Source organism: Triturus cristatus, chromosome 7 (assembly GCF_964204655.1).
Source record: "Triturus cristatus chromosome 7, aTriCri1.1, whole genome shotgun sequence".
NCBI classification, from domain to species: Eukaryota; Metazoa; Chordata; class Amphibia; order Caudata; family Salamandridae; genus Triturus; species Triturus cristatus.
The window spans coordinates 138704674-138719061 of record NC_140590.1 but is presented as its reverse complement, the minus strand read 5'-3'; the positions used below and the strand labels follow the sequence as shown (position 1 = coordinate 138719061).

General features: G+C 43.7%; 1 protein-coding gene across 3 annotated transcripts in view; it reads left to right on the top strand.

Moving 5' to 3' along the window:
* LOC146809046 (free fatty acid receptor 2-like) overlaps positions 1-14388 on the top strand; it is a 163176-nt gene that overhangs the window by 91159 nt on the left and 57629 nt on the right. The gene's annotated exons all lie outside the window — the stretch shown is intronic.

Genomic DNA, 14388 nt, shown 5'->3' with positions numbered 1-14388 from the left:
GCACAGTCCGAGAACAGAGCATTGCCGGCGGTCATTGAAGAATGCACAGGCCAAGAACAGAGCATTGCCTGAGGTCATTGAAGGCTGCACAGTTCAACAACAGAGCATTGCCTGCTGTCATTGAAGGCTGCACTGTCCAAGAACAGAGCATTGCCTGCGGTCATTGAAGGATGCACAGTCCAAGAACAGAGCATTGCCTGCGGTCATTGAAGGCTGCACAGTCCAAGAACACAACATTGCCTGCGATCATTGAAGGATACACAGTCCAAGAACACAGCATTGCCTGCTGTTATTGAAGGCTGCACTGCACAGTCCAAGAACAGAGCATTACCTGCAATCCTTGAAGGTTGCACAGTCCAAGAACACAGCTTTGCCTGCGGTCATTGAATGCTGCAAAATCCAACAACAGAGCATTGTCTGCAGTCATTGAAGGTTGCACAGTCCCACAACACAGCATTGCCTGCAGTCATTGAAGGATGCACAGTCCAAGAATAGAACATTGCCTGAAGTCATTGAAAGATGCACAGTCCCTCAACAGGGCACTGTCTGTGGTCATTGAAGGATGTACAGTCCAGGAACAGAGCATTGCCTGCGGTCATTGAAGGATTCGCCGTCCAAAAACAGAGCACTGTCTGTGGTCATTGAAGGATGCACATTCCATGAACAGAGCATTGCCTGCGGTCATTGAAGGCTGCACTGCACAGTCCAAGAACAGAGCATTGCCTGCAGTCCTTGAAGGATGCACAGTCCAAGAACACAGCTTTGCCTGCGGTCATTGAATGCTGCAAAATCCAACAACAGAGCATTGTCTGCAGTCATTGAAGGTTGCACAGTCCCACAACACAGCATTGCCTGCAGTCATCGAAGGATGCACAGTCCAAGAATAGAACATTGCCTGAAGTCATTGAAAGATGCACAGTCCCACAACAGGGCAATGTCTGTGGTCATTGAAGGATGTACAGTCCAGGAACAGAGCATTGCCTGCGGTCATTGAAGGATGCGCAGTCCAAAAACAGAGCACTGTCTGCGGTCATTGAAGGATGCACATTCCATGAACAGAGCATTGCCTGCGGTCATTGAAGGATGCACAGTCCAAGAACAGAGCATTGCCTGCAGTTATTGAAGGCTGCACAGTCCAAGAACACAGCATTGCCTGCGATCATTGAAGGATACACCGTCCAGGAACACAGCATTGCCTGCGGTCATTGAAGGGTGCACAGACCAAGAAGACAGCATTACCTACGGTCATTGAAGGCTGCACAGTCCAAGAACAGAGCATTGCCTGCGGTCATTGAAGAATGCACAGGTCAAGAACAGAGCGTTGCCTGAGGTCATTGAAGGCTGCACAGTCCAAGAACAGAGCATTGCCTGCTATCATTGAAGGCTGCACAGTCCAACAACAGAGCGTTGCCTGCGGTTATTGAAGGCTGCACAGTCCAAGAACAGAGCATTGCCTGCGATCATTGAAGGCTGCACAGTTCAACAACAGAGCATTGCCTGCGGTCATTGAAGGATGCACAGTCCAAGAACAGAGCATTGCCTGAGGTCATTGAAGGCTGCACAGTCCATGAACAGAGCATTGCCTGTGAACATTGAAGGATACACAGTCCAAGGACACAGCATTGCCTGCAATCATTGAAGGCTGCACAGTCCAAGAACAGAGCAGTGCCCGCGGTCATTGAAGAATGCACAGTCCAAGAACAGTGCATTGCCTGCGGTCATTGAAGACTGCACAGTCCAACAACAGAACTTTGCCTGCGATCCTTCAAGGATGCACAGTCCAACAACAGAGCATTGCCTGTGGTCACGGAAGGATGCACAGTCCAAGAACACAGCATTGCCTGCGTTCATTGAAGGCTACACAGTCAGAAAACGGAGCATTGCCTGCAGTCATTGAAGGCTGCAAAATCTAAGAACAGAGCATTGCCTGCAGTCATTGAAGGCTGCACAGCCCAACAACAGAGCACTGCCTGCAATCATTGAAGGGTGCACAGTCCAAGAAAACAGCATTGCCTGCGGTCATTGAAGGCTGCACAGTTCAACAACAGAGCATTTTCTGCAGTCATTGAAGGATGCACATTCCAGGAACAGAGCATTGTCTACGGTCATTGAAGGCTGCACAGTCCAAAAACAGAGCACTGTCTGCGGTGATTGAAGGATGCTCATTCCGGGAACAGAGCATTGCCTGCGGTCATTGAAAGATGCACAGTCCAAGAACACAGCATTGCCTGCGGTCATTGAAGGCTGCACAGTCCAAGAACAGAGCATTGCCTGCGGTCATTGAGGGATGCACAGTCCAAGAACACAGTATTGCCTGAAGTCATTGAAGGATGCGCAGTCCAACAACAGAGTATTGCCTGCGGTCATTGAAGGATGCACAGTCCAAGAACAAAGCATTGCCTGCAGTCATTGAAGGCTTCACAGTCCAAGAATAGAACATTGCCTGTGGTCATTGAAGGATGCACAGTCAAAAAATAGAGCATTGCCTGCGGTCATTGAAGGATGCACAGTCCAAGAACAGAGCATTGCCTGAGATCATTGAAGGATGCACAGTCCCACAACAGAGCATTGTCTGCAGTCAATGATGGCTGCACAGTCCACAGCAGAGCCTTGCCTGCAGTCATTGAAGGATGCTCAGTCCAACAACAGAGTACTGCCTATGGTCATTGAAGGATGCACAGTCCCACAACTTAGTATTGCCTGAGGTCATTGAAGGATGCCCAGTCTAAAAACAGAGCATTGCCCGCGGTCATTGAAGGATGCACAGTCCAAGAACACAGCATTGCCTGCGATCATTGAAGGATGCACAGTCCAAGAAAACAGCATTGCCTACGATGATATAAGGCTGTACAGTCCCACAATGGAGCATTGTCTACGATCACTGACGGATGCACAGTCCAAGAACAGAGCATTGCCTGCGGTCATTGAAGTCTGCACAGTCCAAGAACACAGCATTGCCTGCAGTCATTGAAGGCTGCACAGTCCAACAACAGAGCATTGCCTTCAGTCATTGAAGGCTGCACCTTCCGGAAACAGAGCATTGCCTGGGGTCATTGAAGGATGTACAGTCCAAGAACAGAGCATTGCCTGCGGTCATTGAAGGCTGCACAGTCCAAGAAAACAGCATTGCCTACGGTCATAGAAGGCTGTACAGTCCTAAAACAGAGCATTGCCTGCAGTCATTGACGGATGCACATTCCAGGAACAGAGCATTGCCTGCAGTCCTTGAAGGATGTACAGTCCAAGAACAGAGCATTGCCTGCAGCCATTGAAGGCTTCAAAGTCCAACAACAGAGCACTGCCTGCGATCATTGAAGGGTGCACAGTCCAAGAACACAACATTACCTGCAATCATTGAAGGCTGCACAGTTCAGCAACAGAGCATTTTCTGCAGTCATTCAAGGATGCATATTCCAGGAACAGAGCATTGCCTGTGGTGATTGAAGTCTGCACAGTCCAAAAACAAATCACTGTCTGCGGTCATTGAAGGATGCACATTCCAGGAACAGAGCATTGCCTGCAGTCATAGAAGGATGCACAGTATAATAACAGAGCATTGCCTGCGGTCATTGAAGGCTGCACAGTCCGAGAACAGAGCATTGCCGGCGGTCATTGAAGAATGCACAGGCCAAGAACAGAGCATTGCCTGAGGTCATTGAAGGCTGCACTGTTCAACAACAGAGCATTGCCTGCTGTCATTGAAGGCTGCACTGTCCTAGAACAGAGCATTGCCTACGGTCATTGAAGGATGCACAGTCCAAGAACAGAGCATTGCCTGCGGTCATTGAAGGATGCACATTCCAGGAACAAAACATTGCCTGCGGTCCTTGAAGGATGCACAGTCCAAGAACACAGCATTGCCTGCGGTCATTGAAGGCTGCACAGTCCAAAAACAGAGCACTGTCTGCGGTCATTGAAGGATGCACATTCCATGAACAGAGCATTGCCTGCGGTCATTGAAGGCTGCACAGTCCAAGAATAGAACATTGCCTGAAGTCATTGAAAGATGCACAGTCCCTCAACAGGGCACTGTCTGTGGTCATTGAAGGATGTACAGTCCAGGAACAGAGCATTGCCTGCGGTCATTGAAGGATGCGCAGTCCAAAAACAGAGCACTGTCTGCGGTCATTGAAGGATGCACATTCCATGAACAGAGCATTGCCTGCGGTCATTGAAGGCTGCACTGCACAGTCCAAGAACAGAGCATTGCCTGCAGTCCCTAAAGGATGCACAGTCCAAGAACACAGCTTTGCCTGCGGTCATTGAATGCTGCAAAGTCCAACAACAGAGCACTGCCTGCGATCATTGAAGGGTGCACAGTCCAAGAACACAACATTGCCTGCAATCATTGAAGGCTGCACAGTTCAGCAACAGAGCATTTTCTGCAGTCATTCAAGGATGCATATTCCAGGAACAGAGCATTGCCTGTGGTGACTGAAGTCTGCACAGTCCAAAAACAAATCACTGTCTGCGGTCATTGAAGGATGCACATTCCAGGAACAGAGCATTGCCTGCGGTCATAGAAGGATGCACAGTATAATAACAGAGCATTGCCTGCGGTCATTGAAGGCTGCACAGTCCGAGAACAGAGCATTGCCGGCGGTCATTGAAGAATGCATAGGCCAAGAACAGAGCATTGCCTGAGGTCATTGAAGGCTGCACTGTTCAACAACAGAGCATTGCCTGCTGTCATTGAAGGCTGCACTGTCCTAGAACAGAGCATTGCCTGCGGTCATTGAAGGATGCACAGTCCAAGAACAGAGCATTGCCTGCGGTCATTGAAGGATGCACATTCCAGGAACAAAACATTTCCTGCGGTCCTTGAAAGGATGCACAGTCCAAGAACACAGCATTGCCTGCGGTCATTGAAGGCTGCACAGTCCAAAAACAGAGCACTGTCTGCGGTCATTGAAGGATGCACATTCCATGAACAGAGCATTGCCTGCGGTCATTGAAGGATGCACAGTCCAAGAATAGAACATTGCCTGAAGTCATTGAAAGATGCACAGTCCCTCAACAGGGCACTGTCTGTGGTCATTGAAGGATGTGCAGTCCAAAAACAGAGCACTGTCTGCGGTCATTGAAGGATGCACATTCCATGAACAGAGCATTGCCTGCGGTCATTGAAGGCTGCACTGCACAGTCCAAGAACAGAGCATTGCCTCCAGTCCCTGAAAGATGCACAGTCCAAGAACACAGCTTTGCCTGCGGTCATTGAATGCTGCAAAATCCAACAACAGAGCATTGTCTGCAGTCATTGAAGGTTGCACAGTCCCACAACACAGCATTGCCTGCAGTCATTGAAGGATGCACAGTCCAAGAATAGAATATTGCCTGAAGTTATTGAAAGATGCACAGTCCCACAACAGGGCACTGTCTGTGGTCATTGAAGGATGTACAGTCCAGGAACAGTGCATTGCCTGCGGTCATTGAAGGATGCGCAGTCCAAAAACAGAGCACTGTCTGCGGTCATTGAAGGATGCACATTCCATGAACAGAGCATTGCCTGCGGTCATTGAAGGATGCACAGTCCAAGAACAGAGCATTTCCTGCAGTGATTGAAGGCTGCACAGTCCAAGAACACAGCATTGCCTGCGATCATTGAAGGATACACCGTCCAGGAACACAGCATTGCCTGCGGTCATTGAAGGGTGCACAGACCAAGAAGACAGCATTACCTACGGTCATTGAAGGCTGCACAGTCCAAGAACAGAGCATTGCCTGCGGTCATTGAAGAATGCACAGGCCAAGAACAGAGCGTTGCCTGAGGTCATTGAAGACTGCACAGTCCAAGAACAGAGCATTGCCTGCGGTCATTGGAGGCTGCACAGTCCAAGAACAGAGCATTGCCTGCGGTCATTGAAGGCTGCACAGTCCAAGAACAGAGCGTTGCCTGCGGTCATTGAAGGCTGCACAGTCCAAGAACAGAGCATTGCCTGCGGTCATTGAAGGATGCACAGTCCAAGAACAGAGCATTGCCTGAGGTCATTGAAGGCTGCACAGTCCATGAACAGAGCCTTGCCTGTGAACATTGAAGGATACACAGTCCAAGAACACAGCATTGCCTGCAATCATTGAAGGCTGCACAGTCCAAGAACAGAGCAGTGCCCGCGGTCATTGAAGAATGCACAGTCCAAGAACAGTGCATTGCCTGCGGTCATTGAAGACTGCACAGTCCAACAACAGAGCATTGCCTGCGGTCATTGAAGGATGCACAGTCCAAGAACAGAGCATTGCCTGCAGTCATTGAAGGCTTCACAGTCCAAGTATAGAACATTGCCTGTGGTCATTGAAGGATGCACAGTCAAAAAATAGAGCATTGCCTGCGGTCATTGAAGGATGCATATTCCAAGAGAAGAGCATTGCCTGCAGTCATAGAAGGCTGCGCAGTCCAAGAATAGAACATTGCCTGCAGTCATTGAAGGCTACACCATCCCACAACAGAGCATTGCATGCGGTCATTGAAGCCTGCACAGTCCAAGAACAGAGCATTGCCTGCAGTCACTGAAGAATGCACAGTCCAATAACAGAGCATTGCCTGAGCAGGTCTTCACCATGACAGGCGCAACATTTCAGAATGACAGAACTTTCCCCTTGAGCCTGTCTAATTTACTGTCCGTCATAATCCTTATCATGCATTGTGGGTGCACTCAAATAAACCATAGTTAACAACTTTTAGGCTGTATTTCTTGGTTGCAATGCAGTCCAACCTCTCTTTTTGGTTTCCAGTTGGATTGTGAACCTTGTAGTAATATTGTTTGCAGTTGATCACAATGTAATCTAAGACTTGGCTTGATGGCCCATATTCTCATGTCCCAGTGCCAATTGGTCATTGTAGTGTTTCATGTTGAAATACATTTCTTCATATGTTGTTTCAATACCATTGTTTACCGTCACTGCAATAATAAATATTGAAATACATGCCCTCCAATTTTGCTAAAATATGAAACTCCTGTTATGCATTCAAAACTTATTAGAGAAGTGTTGCGGTTACATTTTCAGGAAATACCCCAATACTTTGACAACAATAGCTTTTCTACAGAGAATCCTCTTTATTGGTGTGACACCACCTTCCCCAAATCCAAAGCACAAACAGGGCTATTCACAAAGGTAATTTACACTTGTGAGTAATTTACACGTTAGTTTACTCTTACACTTCAGAGTTACTTTACCTCTTTTGGCTATTCACCATGTATGTACAAGTGGATAGTTACTCAAAAGTGTACACTTATATGTCTAGACCCGCTGAAAAGGGGGTGGGCCAAATTTCAGAGTGTAACTTACAACAGCTAAAAAGGAACAGTAGTAAGTCAAGCACCACACATGGCCAGCTACTGATACTGCAACACATTTACAATAGAAAACAATAGAGGCAGGGCCTTAAAATAGAACCCTACAGTAAAAAATGTAAAGATACATTAAATTATTCTAAATAATTAACCATATTAGAACATTTATCTAGAAATAAAATATATTGATATATTCATTATTAAATTCTAAAATATTTTAATAAGCTTTTTCAATTTAAAAATGAAGATAACAATACTGAAAAATGTGTTTTATTCAACTCTATACATGCTATTTATGCATTATTAAAAACATAATAAAAATATTAAATTTTTTAGATGGGACTTTTTTATTAAAAAAAAATATATATATTTTTTTAATTTAATTTAATATATATAATATTTTACTCTTGAATTTAAAATTAGGTTAATAGTGCTGAAGCATTTTTAATTTTGTTCTATATTTCTAATAAATATATCAAATTAATAAATATTGATATTTAACATAAGAATATTTTTACTATTTCTTTGAAGTTTAATAAGCTATTTTACTTTTCCTTAAAGGTTTGCAATAGAGAGATCTCTGGCGGGCATTATTTTCTAAGGAATGGTGTTGCAGCGCTAGTGGTTGCCCATGTGTGGTGCTTATCTTACTATAGATCTGAGCTGGAGTACGTTTACCACAGTTTTTAACCATTTTTGTCTGTAGTAACTCTAGAGGTGTAGTTTGTGAATAGCAATGGGCTTACTTTTTTTGAGTGTGTGCACCTCCCTCGCTAAGCCAATCCCTTGCCTTCCGTAAACACCTCCCATAACCCCTTCCATTTATTCTGAAGCATTCCCCGTTTTCTAGTCACTTAATTCTGTCCCTCCCACATTTACTGCAAAAACTTAGACATATGTGTGACATGACTGTGCAGTTGGGAGGGTCCACACAGAAAAAGATAGGAGAGGCTAAATGTACACATGTAGGTATGTGAATAGCATTGTGTAGTACATTAGAGGTTCTACTACACGTCCTACAGAACGTACTTTGTGAATAGGGTCCCCAGTCTCTAATAGTGTTTCTTTTCTCTCTCTCTCTTCTGATTGCATTGTGAACTATATAGTTATAATTTTTAAAGTTCACCTGCTCCTTCACAAACCTACAGGATCAACCATGGATTAGAAGAATGTTTACTCCTGTGCGCAGAAGTCCGATCAGCTGTTGAGAAACAACAGAAAGAAGTCGATGTGTTGTACCATGAATATAAAAATAATGTCGCTTGTTATACATACCATGCAGAATGGATGGTTGGATGGAAAGAAGGACAGATGGAGAAATGCAAGGAAGTCCAGATGATCAGATGGATGGACGGACACAGAGACAGACAGTTGGGTGGGTGGGTGGGTGATTAATGGATGAGGGCATGAACAGAAAGACATGTGAAGGGATGGATGGACAGAGTGACAAATGGAAGGACTACAAAAGAGATGGGTAAAGAGATACAGGGAATGATGGAAGGGCAGGCAGGTGGGTGGAAGGATGGATGGAGGAGCAGATGGACGGTCAAATGGATGAATGGAAGGAGACACCAACGGGAGGAGGACCAGATGTGTAAATGGCTGAATTGATGAACAGAACTACAGACAGATGGTTAGACAAATGGATATTTCAATTCACTAGTCCCGCCTCTACTATCTCCTAGTATCACCTGATGAGTTTGTAGCTTTATTTTGTCATACCTCAACAAGCAGATATTTAGAGCTATCACTTTGATCTGCATAAAATCAATATCTATTCTTCTGTCATTTCATGACTGTGTATTGCTATGATGTCTACAATCCAAAATCTATGAATGTTTTCTGCCTGTCAACAAGGTCAGACGGGAACAGAATATAACTAGACCCAGGGTGTCAGAGCGCTTTACATGAGCACCAGTTGCATTAGAGACCGACACGTTCATTTTTTGCTAGGCACGTGGAGATTAATTGTTTTACCCAGAATCCCAGGATGATGAGCGTCCTTACCGGGACTTGAACCTGGTTCTCCAGTTTCGAGGTCACCCGCTCTAGCCGTTAGGCCACATCCTCTCTAGCAATGACTGAAGAATGATGGATAGGGGTCTCCTCTTTACCTTTTAGACTCTAACCCCTATAGACACTGGCCTGCCAAGGGTGCCATGGGCTCAAATGCAAGCAATGAATTTAGCCCCAACTGTTTTCTGATTCAGTACTAAAAACCAGATACTAATTAGGGTGGAGGGGGCCCCTTATATCCACACGCCCAGTGCTACTGCCCCTGCTGCACTATTTATAGCCATGCATCTGGATCTGACAGCCAGGCACCTGGCTTTGACACATCTTCAGTGAAGTGAAGTAACCTCAGGAGGATTAACAGCGCTCTATAAACCCTGACCTAAGCAGGGGTTTAGGGAGTGCTAGAGAGGGGTATCAGAGGCACATTCACCCATCCACAAAAGAGTAAGCCGGTTGCAACTCACAAACTGCAGTTCTAAAAGTATTACAGCCAAAAAGGCCCTACAACAGTGAGATATACTTGCTCAAGCTCAGAGCCGGAGTAAGTCAGCACCACACAAGGCCAACCACGGGTTCTGCAACACCCTTACATAGAAAATAATGGAGGCAGGGACTTAAAATCGAGCCTCATTTGAAATAATGTTAAATTAAATCATTTAAACTATTTAAAAATATAAATAGATATAATTTAATGGTATACAATATATTTTTAGAGTAATAATTATTTAAAAAAAAATAAAAATTAATAGCAGTTTTAAATATAAAAATGATTTTAACATTCATTTTTGTTAAACTGTAATTAAACTGGGTGGAGACATGTAAGTTTACACTCGAGTAATTTTACATTCATAAGTGTCCGAAGTCCTTATCTTCGGCAACAACCACTCCCCCTGGGACGCCTCTTGATGGCCGCCCGAACTTGGCCCCCCACCCACCCCTGCGGACCATGGCAAGAACCTCAGGATCCTCATGGACACCAACATCTCCATGAGCAGACAGATCTATGCCATCTCCTCATCATGCGTCCACATCCTAGGAATGCTACTTAAGATTTTCAAGTGGATCCCATGGCACAGTAGACGAACAGTCACCCAGGCTCTTATCACAAGTAGACTTGATTACGGAAACACCCTCTACATCGGAATCCCAGCCCATGTCCTACGATGACTCCAATCAACCCAGAACACAGCCACCAGACTCATCCTGAACTTCCTGTGAAATAACCACATCTCTCCACACCTTAATAATCTCCAATGGCTCCCTGTTCAGGAAAGATGCAGCTCAAGCTACTCACCCACGCCTACAAAGCTCTCCACATCACCCGTCCAGCTTACCTCAACCACACCTCTACTTTTACCAATCCACCTGAGGAAATTCGATCTTGCTTGTATTTAGCCACCATTTTGTGTTCCACCGCCATTTTGTGTTGCCCTCACTCAAGCAGCTCAATAAACAAAGTTTTTCTGCCGATCTCACTGCAGCGTGTCAAATGACCTCCTGCCTCTGTTTACAAGACTGATGTCAGGGACTGGCTGAGCCCACTAATCTCCGTCTGGTCCGACTGATCCCTGTCTCAACTGTCTGTTGGTTTGCACCATTCTTTCCTGACTTTATCTTCTCTTCTGGCCTTCGCTATTCTCTACTTGTATTCTCTCATTTCACAACTGTCCTCCAAAGCATACAAATGTGTCCTGCCACCTGCAAGTTGAGTTGTAGATACTACCACTGATTAACTTGTGGGGAGGGGTGACAAAAATAGTTGGAAAAGAGGTTTATTTGGGTTACTTGATATCTTGTTTTCAAACTTTTCTCATTGGTTATATCTTGTTTTCAAACTTTTTTCATTGGTTATACCTTGTTTTCAAACTCCTCTCATTGGCTAATCATGTATGCATTGGGAGTGTTCTTGGTGAATCTATGTGCTATAAAAGATTGTGCGCCATGGAGTAAAGTGGCAGTCTCCTAAGAACATACTGAATGTACTTCTGGGACAACTGTACTTAGCTGCAGCTAATAAACCTGATCTTCTACGCTCAACAGAGTGTCCTGTGTCTCTGTTCAACAAAGCAGGTGAACTCAGGAGATTAAGGCGTACCCTGCGCCGCCAGGCCTATAAGGCCCTGGTTCTTCAATTGGTGCCCTCTGTGAGGCGGCTTCAGAGGTAGCGGTTTTGCCTGAAGGTCGTGAGGAACCCCGCAAGAAAATTCTGGAGGAATCGCGAACCACGTCAAGCGACCCCTGTATGTCGAAGTGGTCCGAAGGTCTTTTTCAGCGCGGTTTCTCCTTCCTGACGGCTGCTGACTGCTGCCCTGACTGCCGCCTTGCTTTGGCCCTTTTTGGTGATGTATGGTAATGCGAGACGTTAGACGGGCCTCTGTTGACGTAAGAGGACACTTAGTTAAGTATTGGTGGGTAGCTCCCACAATTTTGTTTGATTTGGGTCTTTGACTCGGCTATTGCAAAAGCCGAAGCCGAGGGGTGAGTACATTTGTGCTGTGTTATTTGATTTAACCCCTTGGTGTTTGTGAACAGTCCAGTGAAATAACGATGCCTGGTCTGAGTAAGTTTAGAAAGTTTTGTTGTTTTGGTTGTGATAGGGATTCCCGGCTGGAGGACTCTTGTCCAATTCCTCCGGTTGGAACTATGTGAATTAAATTAGCCGGCTCCCTTGAGGGAATACCTAAATAGGTTTAGGTATAAAAACATATTTCTTCCTTGGTGATTCTGTATCCCCAGGGAATTAAAATATGGACATAATACATACAAGGATCCTTTGTTCTGCGCAATCTTATGAATGGAGTGTATTTTGGCTTCTTGGACATATAGCAGTCTGTTGGGCTGGTTTTTTTGCAGTCTTTTGGAACACTATTAAGAAGCGTTTCTTGTAAATATGACTTGCAACTAGTATTTACAAATGGTTTGGTTTAAGTACAGTCTGTGGGCTGTCCTTTGTTTCTGTCCTAAGTGTTGATCTGTGGGTTAAATGTGTGTGTCCTGAGTGTTTGACCCCTTTCTGTTTATGTCTGAAATGAGCTCAATGTGTGTTTGTGGTTTTTCTTGATGTTTTCAGTCTGTTAAGCAAAATGTCAGTTAATTAATATTAAGTAGAAATTAAATAAAAATCGAGAAATGAACCATGTGATATGCTAAATAGCTATATGTTGCTATATAATTATGCACATGTACAAACTGTTAAATGCTTAAAAAATCAAATTAAAATTCACATTCACTAGGAATACAATGGCCTCAAAAACAAAATTGTGTGTTTTGTAGAAAAATAAACTTATAGTATTTTTTTTTACTTACATACATTGTATTACAAATACAAATACAAATACATACATTGTATTAGATATTAACAGGCAAACACTTCAGCTGAAGTAAATTTTTGCTAACTCAAACGCAACACGCATTGATATGTCTTCGTTTGAAAAAGACTGCCACCGTACTCATGTTACAACACTGACAGACAAGCTTTTATTGTCGCTAAGCAAGCAGCTCTAATAGACAGGAATGTTTACTCAGCAAGGACTTCGCCCTCAGCTGAACACGGGTGAAACTTTGCATTTCAAAATGTTGTTTTAAAAAGGTTCCAAAACTAAGGTTCATTATTTTGTATTACAGGAAGACATTACAATTAAGGGTTTCCTCTCTTTAAGCATTTTTATAAGAATATTCTTGGTTTTAATTTAAGTTGTGTTGTACTGCATAATGAGGACATTTGTATATGGAATTTCACTTGGCGCAGGCTTTAAAAAACTCATTTTTCTAAAGGATTTGCAAGAGATATGTCTAATATCCAATTTCTGCAATCTGTAAAGAACATTCTGAGGATGATTAATATGTAGCACAATTATAGGATATTTATTTTTAAGTGCCCCAAATATCAAAGTCGAAATTGGGTAAAATAGACTATTTAAACAGCATTCTTGCCCTTTACAATAGCTTTAAAGTGCCTTAGGCTTCAGTAAATGCATATTTTTAGGTATAATACAAATTTGCAGGTTGTTCCCATTTGGGGTTGCTCTTAATGTCTCAGTGAGCCAATGTGCCCAGTGCAGAGGTTTGAGTTTAATATCAAGATTGAAGGTTCTAACTCTAGCTAGACCTACTGAGACGTTCATCCTTTTAAGGTTGATGAACTAAGTACCGTTGCATAGGGTAGTAACAAACATTTGTTCTAAAGTTAGTATGTTATATTATTATGTTCTGTGAGTTATTCACAGTAAATGTTTCAATAATTTAAAAATAGAAATAAATTGTAGCCCCTAAAAGAAGTAATATATATATAACATGTGTTTTTAAATAGGGTTAATTATTGCAGGTTAGGAAGAGTTAGGAAGGTTTTTTTGTCTGTGACAAGCTTCAGGGTGAGGAGAGAGACAGGGCTAAAGAGCGCAGAATGCGATGCAGAAATTGAAGGCAGATTTTGACCTTAAAGCCTGTAAGGTGGGGGCTAGAAATAGGAGCGAGTAAACCAGGAGGTGAAATCACTGCTGAGAAAGCTTCTCTGACATGAAAATGTGTAATGCTTGCAGCAGGAGAGCCTTGGAAAGAGGTGGGGGCCAGGAGTGCTCGCAGTGGCTGGTTCGGTGCTGAGGTGCTATTTTTAGCTTTTCTGATAAGATAGGACAGCCGAGAATCGTTACGGAGCCCTGTCTGTTCCCATATTGTTCAAGACAAAATAAAAAAAAAGGGGTGCTGAGAAGAAAATGATACATTGGTATTTCTGCTTTTGAAAAATAATGTCCACGTAGTTGCCTTCATTTAACAAATGTGGCATTAGCCTCAGACAAAAAGTAAGATGAAGCTCTTTCTTAGAATTTTGTGAGCTACATGCCTAGGTAAAAACGATCAGCAAATTAAGATTCATTTTCCACAGGAGGAATTATGGCGCAAGGGAACACAGAGTGTCTGTGAAAATGTTTTCCTTTTAGACAGTTAAAATTAAGGTGGCTTAACATGCTTACATGTTTTAGTCATTGCAAAGTTGACAAGATGGTTACAGTTAAGTACCACTAGGTTTGTATTTATTTTATTTTTTGTGTGTTTTGTTAATGTGTATTATGTTTTGTCTCCTGAT